Here is a 25,744-nt window from a genome sequence, read left to right on the forward strand (position 1 = left end):
GGATGGCACTTCATTAAATAGACGCCGCGGCGCTTTCCCGAAACAGCCACGCCCACCGCATTACCCACTAGGGCAAGCCAACAGTCAAGCGGCTGCTTATTTTTCACACATGCTCGCCAACAACAACAACAACAACAGCAACCACAAACAACAACAAGCAAATGAAAATAAGCGAAAAAAACAAGGCAGAAATTTAAGCAACAATTTTTTGTGCCTTGTTGTTTATGATGACAATTTTTTTTTTGTCGTTGACGACGTCGACATGTGGCCATAAAGTTGTCGGTAAATAACAAACAGGCGTCGACTCGGAGCGCTCAACGCTCCACAGCCACTGCGAGAGGGTCGGAGGGTGGGTGGTAGTGTGTAGAGAGGGTGGATGTAGGCGCAGTGCCTCCTACAAACGATGTCTGCAAAAAAAGAAGTCACATTTTTTTAGAGGACGCACAAGCTGAACTCCGGCACTCCGACGAGAGTCCTGCGGCATTGACAGAATGCAAAAAGTATCTCAGCGATTGCAGCGAAAGTATCTCAGAGAGCCGCCGAGCAGTCGTAAAAATTTTAAATGCATTTCCGTTTGCCCAAATTGTACGCAGCTGTGTTCAGCATTATTCCGTAATACTTTCCAGCTGCTTTTTGGCGACTTTCCTTTCGAATTGTGCTTAATTAGCCGCAACATTTGCGTGTTATGCAAATTGTTTTTATATTATTTTAACAAATTTATTATCTGGTTTGTTTTCTTATTTATTTGAATTATGAGTAAAGCATTTAAGTGTCTGAGCTAAGCTTAAAACAATTTTACTTTTTTCACGACCATAAATTAAATTTGTATTTAGATTTTAGCAACAAAAAAATTGACATTTGGAACCAGTTTTGTTCTCGAAATAATAAAATTATACTTTTTGTACCAACAACCTTGAGATGACTGAATTGTGAGATTATTCACAGTTAAATTTTGTAATTTTAGATAATGTCTTTAAGGAGGATTTAGTTTGTTTTAATTATACAATTATCTTCCTCAGGGATAGTATGACATACTATACTATTAGACACTAATAAATTCTAATCTCATAAGGTAAAAATATTGGATTTTGATTAAAAAATTTAATATTCTTAAGATATGTATCCGAATATCTTAAAAATATATATCTATTTTTTCTTCGCTTATTAAAGCATTTAATTACACCGCTCTGTTTAATAGAGCTTTAGTTTGAGGTCAATCTAAAAAAAATCCATGGCTAATGTCGAACACTTACCCAATAGGTTCTGGAACACTTCACACATGTGCAACCACTCGGGAACTAATCCACACACAATTTGGGCTGCATAATAATCTGTAATGAAGAGCAAACGTATAAATTTAATATGCTGCCACATAAATTTTCCAGCACTTAAGAACAGAGAGAGAGACAGAATTGTTGAAGCCAAACAGTAAATTAAAAGCAGCTAAAAATATTTTCAATTAAATCCAGTCTGTCGAACTGGAATCAAGAGCACTAAAAAAGTTGCTACTGTTGAAGTGGAAAAAGTGGAAAACTGAAAATGTTTTGTCATCTGTTTCGATTTAAACTGAGAAAAGGATTGACACGGAAATTTAATACGAAGTCGGAACTTAAACTAAGTGAAAATTAATAGGGTACGCACCACATGGACACACTTCAAGAAAGATTGAAAAAAAAAAAGGAAGAGAGAAGAAAAGAAATACGAAAAACTTTCACTGGAAATTTGTTGAAACAAGAAACTTGAAATGACTTTTTGAACTGTGAACTGAAAGAGATGCTGCGAGTATGAGATGAGTTGAGTTGAGCTATGTTGGACTGACTCGACGCATCATAAATATAAAAACATATATTTCGAAGTGTCTATCTCTCTCTCTCTCTCTCTCTCTTTCTCTCTATCTTTGTAACTGACACGATGAGGGGCAGGGGCATGTTCAGTAGAAGGGGGACACCGACGCCTGCATGCCACAGCAATTTGTGTGTGGCAGCTACTCCACAGCGACAACATTTTGACACACTTAAGTGTTAGACACCAGTCCAGACCCGACAGAGCTTCGACAGCCTGCATCATCATCTTCATGATCATAGTACAAGTTGTCAGAGGGTCGCGACGATAAATTTGGAAATTATGAACATAATTCTTCATTAGACCACGCATCCGATAATGGAACTGAAGAGGCGTCCAAAACCCAATGAAACGAAAGTGAAAGACTCCCCCGAATCTCCCAAAAAGAAAAAGACTCTCCACTAAAAAAAACTACCCACACAAGCTACTGCAAGTTGTTGTTATTGTGTGGAACCTAACGCCTAGTGATAAATTGGCGATATTACGCATTCAGCTTGGATTGTGGATTATTTCAATTTTCGCATGTGGGCGTTACCGAAAGTCCCGCCCTACGCCCATTGCGAGACTTTCAAGAATGCGAACAAAAAGCACACACATAGCACACATAACTGGCCAAAGAGATGGACCCCATTGATAGAGCGGCGACTGTTTGGCATTTAAATTGAAATAACGTGATTTTTGTGGTCCATTGGTCACAGGCCTCAGGCGGGCAGTACCGGAAGGGTGGAGGGGCGACGGACAGGCCAAAATAGCTCTGGCATAGATTTTTCCGAACTATTTCGACTATTGTTTTGCGGTTTAGCGCAGATTTTGGTTTCGTTTCGTTTACATTTTTTTTTTTACTTTTTTAGGCTTGAATGAATCGAAACGCACTTTTCTCTCACTTTGGGGGTCGTTATGTGTGGGTGGGTGTGGCATTTGTTCGACCTTGTGTGTGCATAGCTTTGCAACGAGTTGTGCCTTACAGAGATGTGTTGACATTCGAAAACGTTTAAGTTTGACTTTAGATTGTATTAGCATTTTCTATTAAGAATTTAGTGAAAAATACAATAATTTTAATTTCATAAAAATATGTAAAAAAAAAATTAAAAAAAGAACGTAATACGTCTCTCCCCGACGGGGAATTGAACCCCGGTCTCCCGCGTGACAGGCGGGGATACTGACCACTATACTATCGAGGACGTTGTCACAAATCTGACCAAATTTGATGATATAATGTGAAGCCACTTGACAAGCGCCTATTAATCAAATCATATCAACTGCTGGCAGCAGAAAATGAGAGCAATAGAAACATATGTTTAAAAAAAAGAGAGCAAAAAGAATAGTATAATAAGAGCTAGCCGAATTAGACTCTCACTCTCTCTTTTCTTCAAGCGTAGTGTGAATTTGCTTTTGACAGGAGTGAATGTGTGTGTACAGCAGAAGCTCATTTATGATTACTCACTTGTTGTTATTTTTATGTGTGCTTTAAATTTTGGCGTTTCTCTTTCGATTTCAAATGCCTTTACTTTTAAGCTCACTAAGCAGAGCAGCCAATTAGTCTAGCCGAAAAAGCAACACCATCTGTCACATAATTAGAGCTGCAGTTTGCAAAAATATTGCCAAGTTAAGAGGAAAATTATTTAATGATTGGTCGCACAAGGATAGATTTTTTAAATCCAAAAAAAATGGTTTGTATATTTTACTGTGTTTTGGCTTTGCGTGTGCAGATATCTAAATATCTTTTGATATAGCAAAAAAAAAATTGTATTTATTTTAACGTTTGTAAAAAAATGTGCTCATTTATGTATGAACATTCTCCTTTGTTCTAGTTTTGCAGCACTTAAAAGCTGTCAACACTTCAACTTTGTTGATAACATCTCTTTGGAGACCTATTACAAAAACTACTATCAAACAACTGGCAACAAAGTGCCGCAGTCCCAAAACGATTTCAAAACCATTCAGTCATAATGCATAAAGTATAAAGCAAAAGCAACAGCAAAAACAAAACGAAACGAAAAGCGCGCCTTGCTCCACATGTGACGTCGACTCCTCCATATTCGCTCTCTCACAGTCCAATTCACTCACTCAGTGAGCAATGCGTCGCAGCGACGCAGCGCAGACGCGGCACGCTGCGACCACAGAAACCGCAAGGTGCGTTTCTGCTGTTTGCTGTTATTATTTGTGTTATTGTTGCTGCCAAACAATCAGCAAAAGGAAACACAAAAAAAAAAAAATGCATAAAAATAACAACAGAAACAATTACACAAACAATTCGATAGCAGTCGACGCTGCTGTCGCCGCTGGCAGCACACACGCCACTCAACTGACACTCAACTGGCAGCAGCCTATGCTTCACTTTACTCTCCCCCCAGGGTTCTCTCCACAGCACTCACTTTATGTGTGCAATCATGCAAATAAAACATTTTTTATATGTGTATGTATGGATGTAGTTGTGTGTGTGCGTGCAAAATTTTAACCCAAATATTTTGTAGACATGCAATATTTATGCTACACCACCAACAACACAGCAACAACAACAACAAGAATAAAATGGCAAACAGGCGCAATTACAACAATGGCAATAGTAGTCAGCAGACAGGCAACAACAACAATATTGCTAACAATACAAAACAACACTTTTGATGTAATGGACTTTTGCTTCTTTGCAAATGGGCTGATATGTATTTTGTAGGAATAAAATAAATACTGCAACTGACAAATCAACCCCTGCCGAATCACTAGGTGGCCCCTCGCTAGGGCAGCTGTGAGCTCAATTTTGTTGTTTTCGTGTGTTTCTTTCTTGCATTAATCTCCCCACTCTTTATTTTCCACATTTAGCGAGCAATTTTCACATGCATTTCTAGTTTTCATAAACGCATTAAAATTATAATTAAAAGGCATTTCACATATTTTGTTTTTTTCTTTCTGTTGGTGTTGCATCAACGTTGGCGCAAAATGTTGCCGCATTTACCACTGCTGCATTATTTATTTATTATGTATGCAAATGCATTTAATTGCGTGGACAGGGCGATGTGCGAATGGGTTAGGAAAGGGGGCAGGGGAAGGGGAGTTGGAGCTGGGGATTTCCAGTGGCAACGTCAAACAATTTGCATATTTTAGCATGTAATGAAATTTGTAATAATTCTGCAATTAATTGCGTACGTGTCCTTGTTTATGGCCACTGCGAAACCTACGTGCAACAGCAGCAGCCACACTGCAACATTAACTGGAGCAGTTGCAGCAGCAGTAACAGTCGTCCAGTCTGCAGCTCAAGTGTGTCTATAAGTGTGTCCATGAGTGTGTGTTTCTCCCTCTCTCTCACTCTGTGTATGTGTGTGTGTGTGTGTGAGTAACCCACTCATTACGAGTACACTACTGCCTCCATGTGGGCAAACAACAATTTCACAGTTTCGGCATTTACTTTTTACTTTTGCTGTTGTTGTTGTTGTTGTTGCATGCTGTTTACACAGCATTTGTTGATGGCATTTGACTAGCTGCGGATTTTGCATTAAAGTGAAAGCTTTTCATTATTTTAATGTAACGGTAATGACAGTGTGACTACTGAATTGGCGACCAGCAACATTTGTGAGGCAATTTAATGATTATATTCGACAATTTGCATGCCATCCTCACATTCGTTAAATGGGGTATATTAGTTGCTAATGGGCTACAGCGTTAATGTGTTTAGCATTAAATGATTTGATTTCATAGACATTTTTTAATAAATATGTTACTGTTTATAAATGTAATACTACTAATAAATATGATAATCATGCTCAAATCTGATCAAATTAAAAATGTTATTAAATATAAATTTTGTTGTTAATTTTCATTTGTCAAGAAACTAAATTGATAACATGATAATGATATTGTGTAATATCTTATTCGGGCAATAAATAAAATAAAAGAAAATTTGAATTAATCGCTTTACGGCTCAGAAGAGATTAGTATTTTTAAAATATTACAAAATAGTATCTAGATACTCGTGCTGCAACAAAAGAGCATCAAAATTGCAATATACAGCTCGTATTGTTGTTTTTCGATACGATACAAACAGCTGCAATGACTTTTGACCTTGACACTTCAAACAGACAATGGAAAATGTGAAGTTGCATTGGCAGGAATATTTATTATTTATCTAAAAGTTTTTGTTATTTTTGATCATGTACAAACAATGTTAAAGTATCCTTTGCACCCTCTCCCTCTATTGTTGTTTAATTTTAATTGTTTTTCGTGTTTTCATTTAATTTGCAGCATAATTACAAAACAACAACAAATTGTACTTAAATATAACGGACTAGTTGCAGAAATTTTCATGCATAGATGTGTATAGGGAAAACATCAAGTCCTGCTCCCAGAAAATGGACATAGAACAATAACATTGAAATTTCAAGATGGCAATTTAGCGTCGGGAAACGAGTCCTAAATTTCAGCTGGAAATTGCATTTATCTTATATCTAACAGATATTTTGATTTTCATTTTCATTTTAATGTCTGTGCATTTGTTTTGATGTTATTCAATTATGTAAGGGCGGCATCAGTTGTTCTTCGTTCTTTTTTTTCCCATTTTCTTATTTGCCCGCTTCATTGCAATTGTCTGGACTCTGGACTTTAAGGACCCCAAGGACAGACAATAGATTTCAAGGATGGTTTCATTTCTGTTTTTTTACGGTATCCAGCCAGCTGTGATCCCGATTCCACCCTGGCATCTGCCCAACTTGTATCTCTTCTTGTTTTCTGTCTTTTTTTTATGGCTTGCCATAATCATTTGAGTCAAGAACAAGTAACGAAATGAAAAGTCTAATAAAATTAGTGGCAATGACTTTTAAACGCATTGTTTTCCTTGCCTTCTCCCACGCTTCCCTCAAGCCACCAAAACCATCTGCCTTTAACTATATAACTATACGTATTTCCCCGTTCTTTCGATCATTGATGATGATTTTTTCATTAGCTTCGCGCAGTTTGAAAGAGACTCGCAGCAATTATCTGCGATACAAAACTCTCTACCAGTTAATAAGTTGCATGAACACAGCAGACCGAGTGGAATTCATTGAATAAAATATTTTTTATTCTATTTAAATATTATAATCGCAGTCGTGATGATAAATTGTACATTTTGAGTCTGCTCGTTTGTGTGTGAATAAAATGCGTGTTAAATGCTTTAATTGCCGCAATTCACGATCCAATGTGATGTGCAAAAATTTGAAACGCTCAAAATTAGCGGCAATTTATACAATTAATTATAATGAACGCTTTGATAGATTATCTAGAAAATTTTAATCGAATGCCTTTTGGCACTAAATATATAAAAAGTTCGTTTTCATTTTATTATTCAAGCTTAATAATATAGCTAAGTATCAACATCACAATTAAGATCTAAAGGTTAACCAATTTTTTGAATGACATTATTAACATTTATAGTTACTACTTTATAAGTCCAAATTTTTTTCCAATTTGGCATGGTTTTTCAGTTATTAGCAGATATGTACTTACTAACATGTCGAGATAAGCCAAACTGAAATTGTTAGTAATTTTTTAATATAAAGCAAATTTATACATCTACAAGTTTAAAGCAACATAAACTCTTAAATAAAATCCGCTACAAAGGAACAAAACGTGGCATTGAAAAAACGGCAAGGGCAAAATAATAGTCAATAAAATATTTGCACAAGCAAAAATTATTCAAGCGTAGTACAGGACTCAGAGGAAAGGACACAGGACTTTTGTATCAATACAAGATAGATAGATATACACATTGAATGGATCGTAACGAAAAGAAGGGGTATGGACCCGTGGAAGTCCTTCAAAAAAAGTGTGGCCAGGCAATGAAAGAACATTGAAACAAGAAAACTTTTCTTAGCCAAGCTGCTTTTGAAGTACACATGGCCAGGCCGGTTGAGCCAAGAAAACGAGAAAGAAGAGGACAGCCCCTGAAAAATTTAACAAAAATAACAGAGAACATGTGTAGATGAGAAACAGAAAAGGAGGAGCAGGTTGGGTGGTTTTTTGGGTTGTGTTTTGTGTGCCAAAGAAAAACAATTTAGAATGTTTTGCTTCTAGTTGAAGACGTTTTATTCAATGCCAAGCAACAAAAACGGAAAAACCGAAGAACTCTTTAGAAAGTTAGGTTTTTTTGCTGTATTTTTGTATATTTTGATGCTGAAGCCTGGTACGCAGCTTTTGTCACAAAAATTTTTACCCATGACTTGAGCAAGTGCCAAGAAAAAGTGGCGACCTTCTAACAAAAGGAGAATAACACAAAAAGACAAAAAGACAAAGAAACAAAGCAGGAAATGGCTAAGGATATTGGCGGACACGCAGGGGCGGACGTGCGTGCAGTGAGCGTGAAATGCGACAACCCTAGAAACAAGTTTAAAGAGCAAGGTTCTGAAAGATACAAAACGGCATTAAAATCGCAGTTCGCAATGGCAACTTGTACTCACTTGTAGCTCTCTCTATCTTTCTCTCTCTCTCTCTCTGTCTGTCTGTCTGTCTCTTTCATTTTGCAGTTATGACCCCTAGCTACTTATGGTTATTTTACTTAAATTTAACGACTGTTTTAAGAGCCCTTTTCGCTTCGCTTTAGCGCTGATTTCTGCAGCCAATCTATTGAAATTGCGGTCGAGCTGAGGCCGAACCAAAAAGGTCAACACATTAAATTTATAATGCGATTGAAAAGGACGACGAAGTCGCCAACATTGCGAAGGCGTGACAACCCTAGAAGTGTGTGCGTGTCTCTGCGTATACAAGTAAGTGTATTTGTGCTGGGAAATGACTCAAAGTATGTCAGTTTGGTCTGTCATAAAATGCAATTGGAGCGCATTGAAGTGCCGCCCGCGATTCACGCAAATGAAATGTCAAGTTGTAAATAAGCCGGAGAACGCAAAAGCAATTCTCGTATTAAAGGGCGTTTCCCATAGCAAAGAACGTTATCATACAACTAGAGCTTGACGCTGTGATGATGGGTTAAAGTGGCAGTCACAGCACTTGCCGCGAAATAGGTTAGATCGTCTAAGGAGAACAACATGAAAAGTCAATTCAATTAAGTTCTCTGTGATACCACTAGCTTTAAAGAATTAAACAAATGCCAAAATGCTTAAAGTAAAGTCGACATTTTATCAGACACACGTACACGGCACACGTACACGGCACACGTACACAGACGCTTTTAAAGCTCAAAGCTTGCAGCACAAGCAATATGGCAAACAGAGCTTTTCGCACTACTACTTATACATATTACACACATTTACAAGCAGAGCAATCAATAAAAGAATATGTAAATTCCTTTGGCATTCTTTTGTTAGATCTAGAGCAGTCATAAATTTGTATCATTTAAATGTCGAAAGGTCTTTTATTGGTCTCCCCATGTCAGTCATGCGATACTTTCAGCCTTTGTCTGTTGTGGAGGCCAAATTTGGGGAAGGTCGCCACAAAATTGCCGTAACTTTACAGCGGCTAATAGAAACGACCTTCATCAAAATCAAATCAAATGACAAACTGCTGCTGGTTTTTATTGACAAAATGCATGTCAATATGTCAGACAGACAATCAACACCCAGAAGCAAAGCTTCGGCCTGTCATAATCAAAGCTCGTAAATCTGCGCAGAACTCGTATTTCTACTGATAGGCGCTATAAAAAAAAAAAAACGAAAAAAACAAAATGGGCTGCTGTTAAAATTAGCAACAAATCAAAAAAAAAAAATTGTCACAGTGTCAATATATTTTAAACCAAAGCCTAGATGAAGAGTGACGGGCCCTGGGAAACTGGAAAACTGGGCCCGTAACAGCCAAATGATAGCTTTAAAAACCGACAAGCGGATAACAATCACAGACCATAAAATGTGTTAAAAAATACTACTATTTGCATATATATACATATATACAACAAGAATAATGAAAAAAGACAGCAACTGAATGGAGAGTCATTAAAAAGCAGCGACTATCAAAAACTAACTGCCCGGGAGACATTTTTTTCATCCGTCTGGTAATTAAAACTTGTTGGCAGACTGTCGGGCAGCGAGTTAACAAGTCGGCAGCATCACACAGAAAGAGGGGGGGAAACAGGAGTGGAAGTGAGATAGAGAGCTGGCAAAAATATTATTTAATTGTCAGCCGCTAATTAAAGCCGACTCCACGTTATACAAGAAACGACTCAAAGTCGGAATTGAGATGCGTCTGTCGCCCATTGGCCATAAAGCCAAACACTTAACGATATGACTATGAGGGGGCGAGATATGAAGAGGGGAGTCTATTTATGTTTATCGACTGGTAGCTCTCGCTGACATCATCATCATCATCAGCATCAGCAACAACATCATCATCTTGGCTTGGCTTGACTTGGCCTGGCAGGAAGGTCGATGCTAAGTTAGTCATAACTTGAATATCCAAACACTTTTGCAGCGAGTGGAGATGTCAACGCAACTTATGGTAATTGTTGCAAATTATTTGTTTATTTATGCATGCGGCAGGCTGCTGCCAACGCAATTTTGCCGCCTGATTATGTGCTTATTTATACGCACAGGTAACAGTCGACACATACTCATAATATCATATAAGGATATACGATGCGATGCTAATGAGATGCAACCGCAAACCTGCATATGAATATCAATTATGATACTCCTTCTTTCTCTCTTTCTATCACACACTCTCTCTCTCTCTCTAAGCCAGTCCAAAATGATATCATTAGCAGGGACAGGGCTGAAATTAAGTGTTGACTGCTAAAAAACAGACAGACGTCTAGACGCCGTTTCGTTTGGTCATAAGAATGCTTTTAGCCAAAAACTGTTTAGAGATACATATTTGCATAAATGCATGAGTAAAAGTTTAACAACTTTTTGGACAATTCAACTTTGGACAGCTGTTAGACACTTTTTGTTTATAAAACATACCATTATCATTATAAAGTGTAATTATTAAAAACTGTATTAAAATGAAAAGTATAAGTGAGCAATCTATTATATTGTTAATCGCAGTGTAGCTTAGTAATGATTTCCCATGTTTAATGAATAAATAAAAATAAATGTAAATTAATTATACAAATAAATACATATAAATTATTCGTATCATTAGAAAATTATCTTTAAAATTGCATTTCAAGTGACTTGATAACATTTTATCGATGACTTGCACTTGGCAAACTCATAATGGAAATCGTTAACGTTTACAAATTTACTTGATGATCACGGCAAACTACCGTTCAATTGCCAATTAGCTAAGCGAAAACAAGGTCCCAAACAACATTCAAAGCCATGGCTCGAAGTTGGACGGACAGTTGGACATTGTTTATCAGCAAAGACACTCAATGCGAACAACGAATGCAATTAAAATAAATATATGCAATATCAATAGTCGCACTGCAACGCCCATTGACACCCCGAAAGAGAGTTTAGCTGTGTAAATGATATCGAGTTTGAGTATCTAACAGATACTTTAAGTGAGTACGTGCCTAACAAAAGTGGTAACTGGTTACCTGCTAACAGGAGGCCAGTTATTGAAAGAAAACTGCAGAAGCCAAGCGAAATTTGGCATGCAACACATTCAGAAAGGAGTGGAGAGTGTGGAGTGGAGAGTGTGTAGATTGTGTAGAGTGTGTAGAGTGAAGAGTCTGAGAAGAGTGCATCTGAGGTCCATACGGTTCGAATGATGCTCATGTGTGTGCATGACTTTGGGATTGAGGATCCCAGTTTCTAATGTCCATTCGTTGTCTGCCGTCAATCCATTAAAAATTGTAGCAGCCACAAAACGTGGCACGTAGTGCATAGAGTGAGTATACACATTTTGATATTTGTTCTGTTGCATGTTCGAGATAACATTTGTATTTAAAAGACACTTTACGCTTGCACCCCTCCCCTCCCATCCCATCCCATTCCGACATCCACGAAAACCACAAGAACCGGTCACAGGCAACGCTGACCATTTGTAGTTTATCTGTGGCAAATCTTGAGGTACCGCCACATGTCAAAATGTCAATTTTTTTTGTGGCACGTCTGTTTGTGTTGTGTTGTGTGTTGTGCGTTGTGTGTGTGTGGCATGCAAAATGCACATGCCACATGTTGCGTAAACTAGTTTTGCGATATATCACCTGAGTTGTGACCGTCTACGTCTCCAACTCCGCATAGTATCTTGCAATGTCTGCACTTGCAATTGCATATTTTATGCGACCATCTCGGACTCGGACTCGTAACGCTGGCAACATCCAAAGCCATTCGGCTGTCAGTTCTCAGTGTTTGTTGTAATTCAATTTGAATGTCTATGATAGCGTACATGAATAGCAAGCGACAGCAGCAGCGATGGCATCGAGTTTTGGGTCTTGGTTTGGGTGTCGGTTTGGATATGGGTTCAGGTTAGACGCTGGCTGTGGATTATAGAGGGAGGGGTGGGGAATTGGTAACAGGCAGCCGCCAGAGCGTGTTAAACAACATGTGAACAGAGCAACTTGGACAGTTGGACACTCGGACAGTTGAGCGTTTAAATCGATATACAGTTGAAACTTACCCGAAAAAAAAGTTCGCAGCTGAGGATTATTGAATTGCAACTGGTGCGTTGTGGTTTTTAACTGTAAATAGATATAGTTGAAAGAACGGTTAGCATAAGAATAATAATTATATACAGGAATTCCTCAATTTTATGAGATATTAGAGCAGCGTTATTGCGCTTAGCTCATGTACACGACACACGGATGCTAAGGAGACGAAAGCTTAAAGCTCAGCCTATGAAGATAGTGAGAACAGAACCAAAAGCTCACTAATACATGCACATTTTATAATTTGCTCACTGATATTGATAGACAATTCTTTGTAAATACTATATTGTTACTCTATTTATTTATTTTTGTATGATATTAAAAGACAATTCTTTGTAGAAACTATATACTTATATAATTTATTTATTTTTTTTACTTGCTAAGAAAAGCTTTCGAAATTACTTTGTTGGCCTGAAGAATAGAAAAGTACTCTACAAAACACTTTATAGGCTGTCATCGTTGTCGTGCCTAGAGAGTTTGTTTATAGTACGCGTTTTTTTTTCACAGCATAATTAAGCACACTTTTAAATATTTTAACTTATGGTGTGCCGACTCGTAAAAACTAGAGTACCCAATAAAAGCGGACCACCCACAAGTCGCCTAGCTTGATGACTTGATGGGTTGATGTCTTGACTTAGGGTGCGTGCAAAAAAAAAAAGGTCAACATTTTATAGCTATTTTCCGCTTAGGTTTTCGTTTATATTTCTCGTTCTCTTTCTCCTACTGATACAGTTACTGTTACCACTGACTGATTCAAGGTGTTAAATAATAAATACGTCAACTGGGAGATCTGGGGAATTGGACTGCCAATAAAAACAGGCGCATGTATTGAAGTTGCGTGTTTTGACTTATCGTAACAGTTGACTGGGCACCCCCTTTGTTTACCCCTTGCCAGAATGATGACATTTTAATAGCTCGACCCCAAAGTCTGGCAATAATATTTGCTGACTTTTACGAGTTGTTTGTGCTCCGCACACACAAACACATTGAAACAATGACGAAATCCAACACTTTTCCTGTTCAGTTTTTTAACGTCCAGAGTCCCGAACTCCTAACTTGACTATACTCTGCCCCACCTCAACAACTTCCTGGGCAACGTTGTGGGCTCTTTTCTAACGCTCTTTTAATGGAATATTTAAGCACCTGCACATAAAATCCGAGTCCAGAGCTAAAGTTTGCCTCTTTTTGGTACGTGCTGAGCCGTTTTTGATGGCTTATAAAATACATAAACATATTTGTTATTAATTGCTTTATTTGCCAGGGTATTTCTTAGTTAGCGATTCCATCGATTTTCGCTAAGCCGCTTTAAGACAGACAGAAAAATGGAATTTTCGTAACTGAATTGGCCTGGTATTAAAGCCATTAAGTCATACTAGCTGCAGAACAACAACACACTGAGGCAATAAAAGCCAAACGAAAACAACAATTACGGAAAAAAACTAAAATTACTACAACAACAACGTCCAGTCTCGACTGCAGACTTCACTAATTTAATTAGTCAAGGCCCACAGAGCCCGGGTCGAATATAACGGTCCGAATAGGACCAGGGCCTTCCAGACAACTCAAGCGGTTAGTTCTAGGACCAGCTTCACCCTGGAACAGTTTCTGCAAATGAAATCAAATGTGGAGCGAGACAATCTTAATATTGCTATGCAGAAGAGGTGTAAGATAAGAAAAATCTAATTTAATTAAAGCATATTCCAAATGAAGCAAGTGTCTTGAAATAAAGTTATAGTTAAATGGTGTAAAAGGAAGATTTCCCAACAACTAAATTAAGAGAAATATAAGATGAAAGAAACTCAATTTGATTTGTATAATAACTGATTTGAATCGTTGTGATATTACGAGTAATTGCTTATCTATAAATTGAATCAACGATTGCATCGGTTTACAGACTGAACTGATAAGAATTTGAGCTTACTCGTATGTCATTCACTTCAATGACCCGAAGACCCTTTTAGCCGAAGCCGAAAATGTCGAGGAAGCAACAGTCAGTGATACCGTTACTCGACTGTCGTGACGTCATCGTCGGCAGCTACTCGTAGGTGACTTGAACTGTCACAGCTCCCGACTGTTGCCTGCGACACAGTATAAATAAATATTATATTACCGTCATATGTGACTGAGTGAGTGCGAGAGAAAGAGAGAGAGAGAGGAGACCTTAGGCGAGCGAGACACACACACACACACACACTCACACACACACACTCACACACACAATTACACTTTGCTTGTTGTGTGTGCGCTGAGTTGTTAATTAAATATTTACGCTGCTTATTTGCAAAATGAATAATTTTAGCATTTTATTTCGCCAGAGCACAATGTGCTTCCCTTGTCTACGTGCTTCGTCTTGCTCTTTATCCCTCTCTTACTTCCTTAACTTGGCAGAGGGATGTGGCATGGGGGTGGAAGAGAGGGAGGAGAGGGAGGAGAGAGGGAGGCAGCTTCTACTGTTTCAACGTCTGGCATTTTATGGCTTTTTGTCAACACTGTTCCACGCCCTGCAAACCTTTTAGCACATTTGCCTTTGCTTTTCGCTTGAGCCCGTTATTAGTTTGACTTGGGCAACGCTTTAAGCTCTGCAACTGCAATGGCTCAGCCCCTGCTCAAAAGCTCAGGTCGACTTTAATTGGCATACTCGAATGTACTCGTATGTACTCGTACTCGTACTCGTATGTGTGTGTGTACGATTCACAAACGCATTGCTGTTGATAAGTGTCTGAGGGGTCGTCAGTTCAGCTGTGACAACTCAACTCTGGTATAGTCTGTGTACTTAGAGGCCAATGAAAAAGATAAGACACGTGCCTGAGAGAGCTTAAGCAATTTAAATGTTGAAAATGCTGGCAATTTTAGTTAATTTACGGAGAGAGAGAATGCTCTTAAGTGCATTGCGAATACTTTATAAAAAGGGGAAACTTTGTAAACCTTATTAAGCAACTAGAAAATAAATAAAACAACAATTTACTAAACTTTTCTTTAAATAAATACTCAACTTGAATACTTTTAAAGAAGCTTCCAGTTGAATGCTCTCATAATGTCCCCTTCTACTTATATGAAGTTCTGAGTTCCGAAAACTTATGCTAAACAAACTTTGATGAAATGCCGCCCACTTCAAGTGAAGGCACAACATATAAGAACCATAATTCAAGTACCAGAATTGTTAAACAAATTGTGGCACCAACAATAATGCTAAAGCTAACCAGGAAGCAATTATACAGCCAACAAAAATAAAATATTTTTCACTATCGGTTTTCGTTTTCAATTTTCACAATTTAACTTTCAATTGGTGTTGTACTGTGCTTTCGTCTATTCATTGATTACATTTGTGTTGATTTAACCCAAATTATTTTCGAGTCAAGCAAACATTAAATAAACAAATAAACAAACAACCAAACAAACAAGGCGCTCCCAGCGCTCGGCAGACAAACAACAAATCAGCAAACCCGCATAGAAAAAATCAATAATTTCGGATGCCTCCCCTCAATCAAAAAATTCGAACTAAACAGAAATTTTGAATTGCCCTACGGCATTGGTTAGCTTAGTATGTAATTTGTGGCTAGACAACGAACCCTTTACAACACTAACCGATGCAGCAGGAGGAGAGAACGAGAGAAAGAGTTTTTATTCAAAATATTTACTTTTAATCAATTTCACCAGAGGAAATGTCAACACATTTCTCAGGGTTTGAGATGGAGGTGAAACCGCATACTTATCTAATGTGTACTTAAGTGCAACTAATTATTGGGTCAATCCCATGTGTACCGCATAGACAAAGGCAAATAAATGATCGATAGAGGGCGCTGCGGTATAAACGGAAAGAGTATGGAAATGTAGTTCATTTAAATATTTAATGATGAGCAAGTGAGGGGCAAAAAGTTTTCCCTCGATAAGCATGGGCGTGTTGTCGAACACAGACGCCACCTGTCCAACATTGAAGCAACTAATTATTAATTAATTATGTAAAGTTCTCTTGTTGTCTTGTTGTATCTCTGATTTGCTCTCAGCTTGCTGAACATTTATATTTCGAATGTTTCGAAATTTAAATACAAACGACTTGACTCACCTTGACAGCCAAGTCCGAGTCACTTAGCGCAACAACAACAACAACAACAGCAACAACAACAAAATGAAGTCATTTATTTATATAGTGCTAACTTAGAAGCCCCACAGCTGGGTATACACTTGAAAAACTTTTGGTACTGTGTCAAACATCTTATAATGTCATTTTTTTGGCATTGCAAAACACGTTTCGCATTCATGAGAAATACACGAAAAATATATAAATATAACCAAGAGTTAAGCGAGACGAAACGAATCAAAAACAATCCGAAAGTTTCATGCAAATTAGCGATATACGATTATACTAAGTGTTCACAATACAGTCGAGAAAATGTCATTCATTTTGCACGGTTGCTCATACTCGAAGGTTATTCAAATCGAATTTGAATGATGTAAGCAACTAAGCACCTAAACAGGTCGTCAGAAAAATACTTAAGTGTAAACCCGATCCTGAGCAAAGTATTTGTGAATAAATATTAAGATTTATGTACATTTATGTAAAAAAAACCACAACAATTATAATTTTAAAAGCCAGAATGCTAGATACAAAATTTTTAAATGATTAAATGACTTTAGAAAATTGTTTCCTATTTAGAATTCTGATTAATTATGTTAAGAAATCATATAATTTTTGTTATATCAATTTTGAACTGATTTTATTCTAAATTATTTGAGCCTTGACATTTTCTACAAATATCTGGGCTTAATTATTGGTTGCACACTTCAACAACATCCATTGGCACTTAACTCGGTTAGTTGAAGTCAACTTTTAGAGTTGAAAACCCTCAACTTATTTGAAAATTCTGAACATGCAATAACAACGAAAAAATCAAGTCAAAGTCAAAGCAATTTTTTTTTTCATTTTTAATTTTTGCTAGACTAATCGGTTTAATAACAAGGCTTGCACAGAGCCAAAGTCTATTAAAAATACATATTTTGCAATTAATTTTTACAACCCAATCGAAAAAAATGAAATCAGCAACTGAAACAGAAACAGAAACGGAGAACCCAAAACACGTCGCCAGTTGTAAATGAACCGACAACAACAACTGAAAACTGAGCGACATGCGATAATAATTACCCATTATTTGGGCCATTATATTTTGGTTAGTGCTGCTCAATGGTTGGAATGGAACAACAACAATAGCAAAAATGAAGTACAAACAATAATAAATTTAATTAACATAATTTACTACTGGGCAAACGGATGCGATTCTGTTTAAATATTGCACTCACGTTGTCCCAATTAAAATGGAAAATATTTAAAAATTTAAAGCCCCAGAGAGAGAGAGAGACAATTGAGAACGATACTACGTAGGGGCATATTCGAACAGATATTGTATTTATAAGTAGATTCTTGGCAACAAATACTTGAAACGTGCCATTCACACCGACGAGGGAATTGTAGGCGAGAGATTTTTGTTTAATTGCCAGCTCAAGAGTTGAGAGAGATTCTACAATAATAATATGCATACAATGTATATAGATAGCTATAGACTGAAATTGTTTATTTAAGAGCTGGAGAGACTCTACCATACAATATTGTATATAATTTATATAGTCAAATTAAAGACAGAAATTGGTTAATAAAAAATTTGATTTCAGTTTTTGAGTTTGTATTCTTATTTTCTTTTAATTTTGATGGCATTTTGATTAATTTTGCGAGTGCCTTAAGCGAATTTATAGAATTTCTAATGTTTTGGTTTTTAGACAGCACGATTCGATGCGTCATTATTCCAATAGAGGAAAATATATTTAGTCAGGCAAATGACTCGCTATGCATTCAAAGCTTCTATGTGTGTGAGTGCTTGGCCTTATCAACTGTTTACCTTTCCCAGTTTTGCTGATAAGGGCAACGATAAGATAAACTCGGCCCATGAGTAGCTGTTTATCTGACTAGCTGACTAGCCCCCAAGGCATGACTTCCACTTAGTTCCCCGGATCGCCTTTCCCATCAGTTAATGTTTCAGTTTCCAGTTCAGGTTTTGATTTCTATAAACTGTGTCTGCAATTGTTGTGCAAGCGCTTTGTTGTGACTGTAGAAATAGATGGCATCGATACTGGAGCTGCGGCTAATGGACTCTGTTCACTTATTTATGGTTCTGACTCTTCTTGGTCAATATTTGTATACTTCGACTCGAAGTAGTTAGCGCAGAAGCGCAGAAGGCGACAAAGACTGTAAAAAGTATGGCGCGTAAGCTGGCTTAGAATTGAGTAAACCAGAATATAATGTTGAAATAATTTATAGATAGTATCGGGATGGGTAAACAATCGATTGCTAACCCAGCAACTAGGGGAAATGCAATTGAGATAGGAATGAGATAGGAAAATAGAGCTTAATAAATATAAAATAGACTAATATATATAAATACTAAATAAGGTTCGACCGTTATACAAATATTTTCTTATCTATAAATGTAGGAATTCTTACTTTGGATTGAGTAAACCAGAATATAATGTAGAAATAATTGATAAATAGTATAAAAGTTTCGAATGGAAAAGGTCTATTGATACATACAGAATACTATTAGGAAAGTCGAATTAATAAATAAAAAGATATATTTAATAAGTATATCTGTAAAAGTATATGTATATGTCTATCTAGATCTGTTCCTATTTCTATACCAATGTCTATATCTATTATTCTATTCAACATTTATATGTTTTATGCTGTCAACAGTTCCCATTAAGTTTCATGTAAATTAAATGTTTATATGGCTCATTAACAGTCGCTTTTTCGCTTCGATCGATTTATTTAAAAATGTTAAGAGTTGTAGCAAATGTTTTATAAATATTTAGCCCCAAACAAGGCCCGCCCATTTCATGAGCACATGTCAAGTTCTACGGCCATCTGTTTGCTACCATATAAAATATTGTTTGGCGTAACTTAAAATATATGTATGATTTTTTCGTTCATTCAGATTTTGTGTTTCAAAAAATAAACATTTCTAAATTTACTTCTGACCATTAAAACAATGAAAATCCATTTAAAATTTGTTGAGGCATTTAATAGCACAACATTGTCGTTGCCTGTCCAAAAATAAAAACCAAGTAAAGACCAGAAAATAGCAAACATGGGCGAAAACACGATAATAAAATGGCACACGGACTGGGACAGCCGAGTACAAATTTATGACAAAATATGCAAAAATTTGTTACACTCGAACTTGACAAAATAGATAAGTAAAAAGGGAACCCGACTGATGTAGAGGCTGATGCTCTGTGACCACATAGTTGACGCCCCCAGAATACGAGCAGACCATAAATAAGACCAAGACAAATAAAACATAATACAACAACGACAACAACAAAATGATGAAAATATATTCTAGCGTGAATTGTGGAAATATAGGCTGACAACAACAACAGCAACAAAATTGACAACAAATACCCAACAATAAAACCACAACAAGAAAAACGAAAACGACAATGACAACAATTTCTTTCGTATTTATATTTTTTGAACACAAGTTCTATGTTTTAAAATTTATGGGTTTATTGATACTTGTAGCAATATAAAATTTGCTTTATCAGCAACAAATTTTTCCAAAATAAAGAAGAACAAATATAAAGCAAGCTCTTAAAATATGAGAGTACTTTGTAATGACAGGCTAGTATGACTCTTTTTGTATTTAAATAATGTTGCATATTATGGATTAAAGTAAAATAAAGAACAGTTAAAGGTAATAGCTAAAAAAAAAATATTAGAAATATAATGAAATGGTAATTGAAAACGTTTAAGCAGCTTTAATATATTTAAATAAGTTCAACTTTTTTAATTGCATTGGTTACAAATAATATCACTCTAATATTAATGCTCGATTAACTTCCTTCAATTTCACTCGTTTTCTCAAGTTTTCCGTAAAAGTTATGATAAAGTAATTAGCAGCATAAGCTCAAAGTGAAAATTAAGAGCTTTAAACTGAATTGAAGTTGAACTTGTTGCTAGACTAAATTCAACTTGAACGTTAAGCCAACCAAGCGATTAAATGGCCCTAAAACTATCTTAGCGACAACTTTTGCCCAAAAGCCACCTACGAATTAAGCCAAGTTAATTTCCAAAACAACAACAGGCAACTAACCTAAGCTACCCGCACATGTCAACGTTGTTTGCTGGCAAGGACGGGTTATGGGCTGTTGGGCTGTTGGGCTGTTGGGGTCTACAAAGCAAATTAACTTGGTAAACAAAAAATATTTGCTTAATTAACTGGCAAAAACTTTCGGCACAAAGCTGACGACGACACAAAGGATGCCAAAAGGCAATAGGAAAAGCACCGTGAAAATGTTTTCATAACGCACACTTTTCACCTAGACAAATACAAACAAATATATATATTATTAGGGTGAGCTAAGGACACGTGTCTCTATAAAGAGGGACGCAGGCAAGAGCTTATTGACAAGCTCAAAGCTGGCAAAATATAAATACAGACAGGCATGGCAATAAAACAAACATAAAAGTTTTTCAGGGCCCAGCAAATAGTTGGATAACGTGGCGTATGCGCAATTAACATTTATGGCTATTAATTATATTATGCATACGACGCATTGTACACAACATTCACATAATTAGACTTGTACGTCTGTCTCTGTATGTCTCTTCCTCATCAGTATTGTCTGTGCTTACATCACACTGTCACCACATATTCTCACTCTCCTTATGCCCCTCTATCCTCTCCTTCTCTCACTGTAGACTAATGAAGCCATAAAATGCATGCAACACGACAGTTTGCCAACAAGTTTGCTGACTGTCTTCTGTCTCAAGACGTTTAAACTAATTTTGGCACAAGGGCTAACAACTTGTAGACCCGGCGGCGTCTCCTCTGTCATTTCAACTTAACCATAATTATGGGCAATCAAACGTTTTTATTAGACGCTCCAACTAATGATCTTTTGTTTTTAACTATTCAGTCAGATTCTACGGCAAGGTCAAAGCTTGAACTGAAACTCTTAAGCTTAAGCCCCTCTAGGCCCCGTCAATATGTTTTGTGGCTTTATTAATCGCTCTGCTGCAGCGACAACAACTGATTAGCATCCAAGTACAAGTTTCAAGCTCAACTCGCAGGAATTTCAGTATTCATAATTGACTGACCAAATGATATGGTTCTGGCATGTGTTAGCTAAAGTATTAGACGTGTTGCCAAATGTGGATTGAGGGCAAATATAAATGTATGCTAAACAAGGCAAAACACTTACAGAGCCAAGTTAACACATGTGAGTATCAGTTTCGCCTAACTTGTTAGCCAAGTTGAAGTTGCTTATTCTATAGCTAAACAAAGGTGACTTAAATTGACTCATAATAATAATGATGAATCACTTTGAGTAATGAATTAAATTCATAAAAGAAATGTAATTACCCTGTAAGAGAATTTGATAAGGCAACATTTCCATGGAGCAACCCCTAATAAAAGCTTGAGTTAACTTCTTAAATTAAAAGCCACTTACTACCACACAAAGTAGCGCTACTTAAAGACATCTTTAACATAACTCAAGGCGTTTAGTTTTCCCGTTTATCAGTTGGCCTCGCGCCATAAATCCGCCCAAAAAACTAACACTAATAGGCTTTATAGCCCAATTCCAAGGCCATTTCAACACACACACACACACACACACAGACACACAAATTTGAAATTTCAACCTGCATTAGCTAATCTAAGCAGACGAGACGCAAATGAGAAAAGCAAAAACTTTTTAATTACCAACAGGAAAAACATTCAAGATAACAGCAGAGACAGGGGAGACAGGTGAGGGGTAGGGGGATAGAGACAGAGGCAGCGACAGCGACAGGCGGCAGCGAAAAATTTACATAAATTTCAAATATAGCAAGAGGAATATTGTGTATTATTCAAGTTTTATGTGCGACTTTATCAGTGACGAGAGAAGTCCAAGCTGGACTTTAGAGCCTGTCTACCTTAACCTTTTTTATACTCTCTTCTCAAAAAAGTATTTATGACTGGTGTAAATACTAAAAACAGAATTCAACACGAGGCAACTTTTACAGCTTAAATATATTTTAGCCATTGGATAAACAAACACGCAGAGCTGTAAACGGGCTGTGGTGAAAGGGGGGACAGAGTTGGGGGAAGTGCCACAAAAAGTAACGAAAATATCTTTCAAGTACAATGTTAGGTAAATATAAACAAAAGTTTTTTTTTCTCCTCCATCTTCTGCTTCTTCGTCTTTCACATTTTCGGTTCATTCTTTGGGGCACTTTTGAGAACCGAAACTCGGATGCTGTTGCACTTTGCTGCTGGTTTTTTTGTCGGGCTGTTGTTGTTGTTTTTTGGCTACTTAAAGCTTTTAGAGCATAAGATGTAATATAAATTACATTAGCTAAGTGCCAGGCAGCAATTAAAAATACGGGGCTTCGAACCCGAGGCCCGAGATCTGAGATCCGAGACCCGAGAACCGAGAACCGCGTTCCGGTGTTAAAGTCGTGGCAAATGTGAAAGAAGAAGCTGTTAATGATGATGATGTTGTTGTTGTTGTTGTTGTTGTTGGTGTTACCCCCTCCTCGTTTCTTTTCAAGATTATCATTATCGTCATCTGGCAGCAGCATTAGCAGCATCATTAGAACGTCAACTTAATCAAGGTTAAAATGTGGCATGTGGCATGAGGCAAATTGAAGCTGCCTGGCGTTGGATGCTTATGCAACATGTTCAAGTGGCAAGCGTTGAGAATGAAACCAAAATATAAATATATATACATACATTCCCATATAGAGATATTCTTTGATCATGCTGATGATGATATGCCCATTCAACGGGAACATAATTAGCTAGAATGCTGCTTCTGTTTATTTATCTCTGATATTTTCGGTGTGTTTATAGAAAACATCAATTTCCCCCCCAATTACTATTAATTTTTCATATGTTGCAAGCGGCTGATGGGAAAACTGCGAAGGTTTTCCCAGCTCAGCGCAAATTTGTTAATGCGATTACGAAAAGTTGTCAGCGTGTGTGTGAATAAATAGTGTGAATCTGTTAGAAGTTGTGCAAGTGTTGGATAATGCTTAATGTAATGGCAAAGCTTTTGTAATCGATTCACATAATTGTAAGTGAATATTGGGGAACATATCCGAGTGAGCAAGATTTTAGTTTGGACAAGTATGACTAAATTGTCAAATAAAATGGAAAAACTTGGACTAAAAGATAAGGGAAAACTTTTAAAATACTTCAGAATGATTCAACTTTTAAAAGAATCAAAGTATTATTCATCTCTTAATTGCAATCACGTCTTATAAAGTGATGTTAAGTGAGTTATAAAGTATATAAATATGCAGAAACTCAAAACAGTCAGTTCTTTTAGTTTTAAAGAAGATATCCGTGAAATATGTTAATAGAACACTCAAAGTTTTAACTATTTCGTAATATATCGAAATATCAGATTGAACTCAGATTTCTTAGAACAGTAGAGTGATTTTTTTATTATTAAATTCATCTTTTATTGTCTTTATTTGGTATTTTAATAAGAGTTTCTTAAGCTGTTGGAACTCTTTGAAGTTCGCGTAATTCTAGAAGCAACTTTTCCACTGGCAAATGTAAGACAGCTTTCTTTCCCTGAGACTTCATGACAGGTAACTTGTCCGGAATTGAATTCTCTTAATGTAACACAACATTCAACAAACACAAGTCTAACCCAATCTTATGCCAGATCACGTTTAGGCCATTAAGCAACTGTTCTAAGCCAACACACCACGCCCAGGAAACATCAGCAGCTTCCATCAGTCAAAGAACGAGGCAAGAATGGTAACTGTTCTGCAGAAGTGTCAAGCATTTCCACATAAAAACCTACAACACAAACATTTCTAACGACGCCCAACCGCCCCAGACAAGGGATTCCAAGACGAACCTCAGATCAAGCTTCATTCATAAAGATTGAGATTCGGATTCAGATTCAGATTCCGATTCACATCTGAGTGCGAGAACAAACACACAAACAAAGTGAGGACGACGCGACGTCGACAACACCTAACAAGTTCCTGGAATTGGCCAAGCTTTAGAACCTTCTAATGAAACAGAGGAAACCTGTTTCCTCAGCATTGAAAATTGAGGAGACAAAAAAAAAACAAAAAAAAAACAAAACAGAGCAATATGAAATGGACACATAATTAATGATTTGAAATTTTCACAAACCGAAAACTCATAAAAACTTATCGATCGAACAACTTGACAACAACAAAAACAAAAACAACTGCTGTAAGATGAACATAAACAACTGTCACTTCGTCATTGAGGCATTTTCATGACTTGTTACTTAAGTTGAAAGCGCAAAGCTGAAGATATAAATTACATGCAAGCTTCCAACTGACAGCCAACAACAACAGCGACAACAACAGCAACAAGAACAACAAGAACAACAACAAATAAGCTAGAACCCAAGATGTTGGACATTAATAAAGCTTAAAGTGAACTTAATTAAAACTTACGCTGGAAAATGAAAGAGATGATAACACTTGACTTCAATTTTTCCGGCACATCAGAAAGAAAGTAAGAGTTGGCAAAACAATAGAAGAACTCGCGAAATTTGCACGCTGGCTATTAATTGATGGCAAAATGTATCTGTGAGATACGCGTACAGCAATAGACCATTCATAAGCGCGCAAACATTTCATTAATTTTATTCTTCTATTTTTTTTTTGCACACACGCCTTCCCGTAAACGAGTTACCAGCAAGCTGCTGATCACTAGACACGCAAGAGAGCACGGACTGTGGGTTGCGGACTGCGGGGTTGTGGATTGTCGGGGGGTAACCGGAAATTTGCACGGGCGCGAAAAAAAACTATGAAACACTTGCGACTATATCTACTCGGCTTGAACAACTAAAAATTGTGGTAGCTTGTATTAGTTGGCTAACGGTTCAGTTTGAGTTTTGGCTTCGGTTTCGGTTGATGTTTTGGTTGGGGGGTATTTTGTATCTCAAAGTGGTCGGATGTCCATAAAAACGTCCAGACACGTTCACGTACTCGGCTCAACTGGCAAAAAGTATCTGAGAGCGAGGCGAGCACCGCACGCGACGAAACTTGTTTGTTGACTGACTGCGACTGCCAAATGTATCTGAGAGCTCTCAGCTCTCTACTCTCTCTCGCTCTCGCATTCAGTTGAAGTATCTGCCATACACGAGCCATTCAACACGACAGCGAGCCGAACACACGAAAACCAAAACACGAAACAGTCCAACGAAATGGGAAATGCAAAAATTATCTCAGAGTCAATCATTGATAAGCATTGAGCACTCAGAGAGAGTGAGAAAGAGAGCGAACAAATGAGACTGAGTCAAACTCAAATTGGATTCTCATTGGCAGATAAATTTGTGGTTTGAAACTTGACTAAAAATACT

The 25,744-nt window shown here is 37.0% G+C and overlaps 1 protein-coding gene and 1 non-coding gene across 2 annotated transcripts in view; both read right to left on the reverse strand.

Moving 5' to 3' along the window:
* Nucleotides 1-25,434, reverse strand: part of LOC117788771 (slit homolog 3 protein) — a 56,347-nt gene extending 30,913 nt beyond the window's left edge. The window contains exons 1-3 of the mRNA XM_034627635.1: nt 24,834-25,434; nt 12,322-12,382; nt 1,254-1,331 (exon numbers count right to left, since the gene is read on the reverse strand). The gene's annotated coding sequence lies outside the window, so the exon portion shown is untranslated. The remainder of the gene's footprint in view (nt 1-1,253; nt 1,332-12,321; nt 12,383-24,833) is intronic.
* Trnad-guc lies at nt 2,952-3,023 on the reverse strand. The gene has a single exon. It is a non-coding gene; the product is annotated as a tRNA-Asp (tRNA).
* Nucleotides 25,435-25,744: the final 310 nt, after the last annotated feature.

This window comes from Drosophila innubila, assembly GCF_004354385.1.
Source record: "Drosophila innubila isolate TH190305 chromosome 3L unlocalized genomic scaffold, UK_Dinn_1.0 0_D_3L, whole genome shotgun sequence".
In the NCBI taxonomy this organism is placed as follows: Eukaryota; Metazoa; Arthropoda; class Insecta; order Diptera; family Drosophilidae; genus Drosophila; species Drosophila innubila.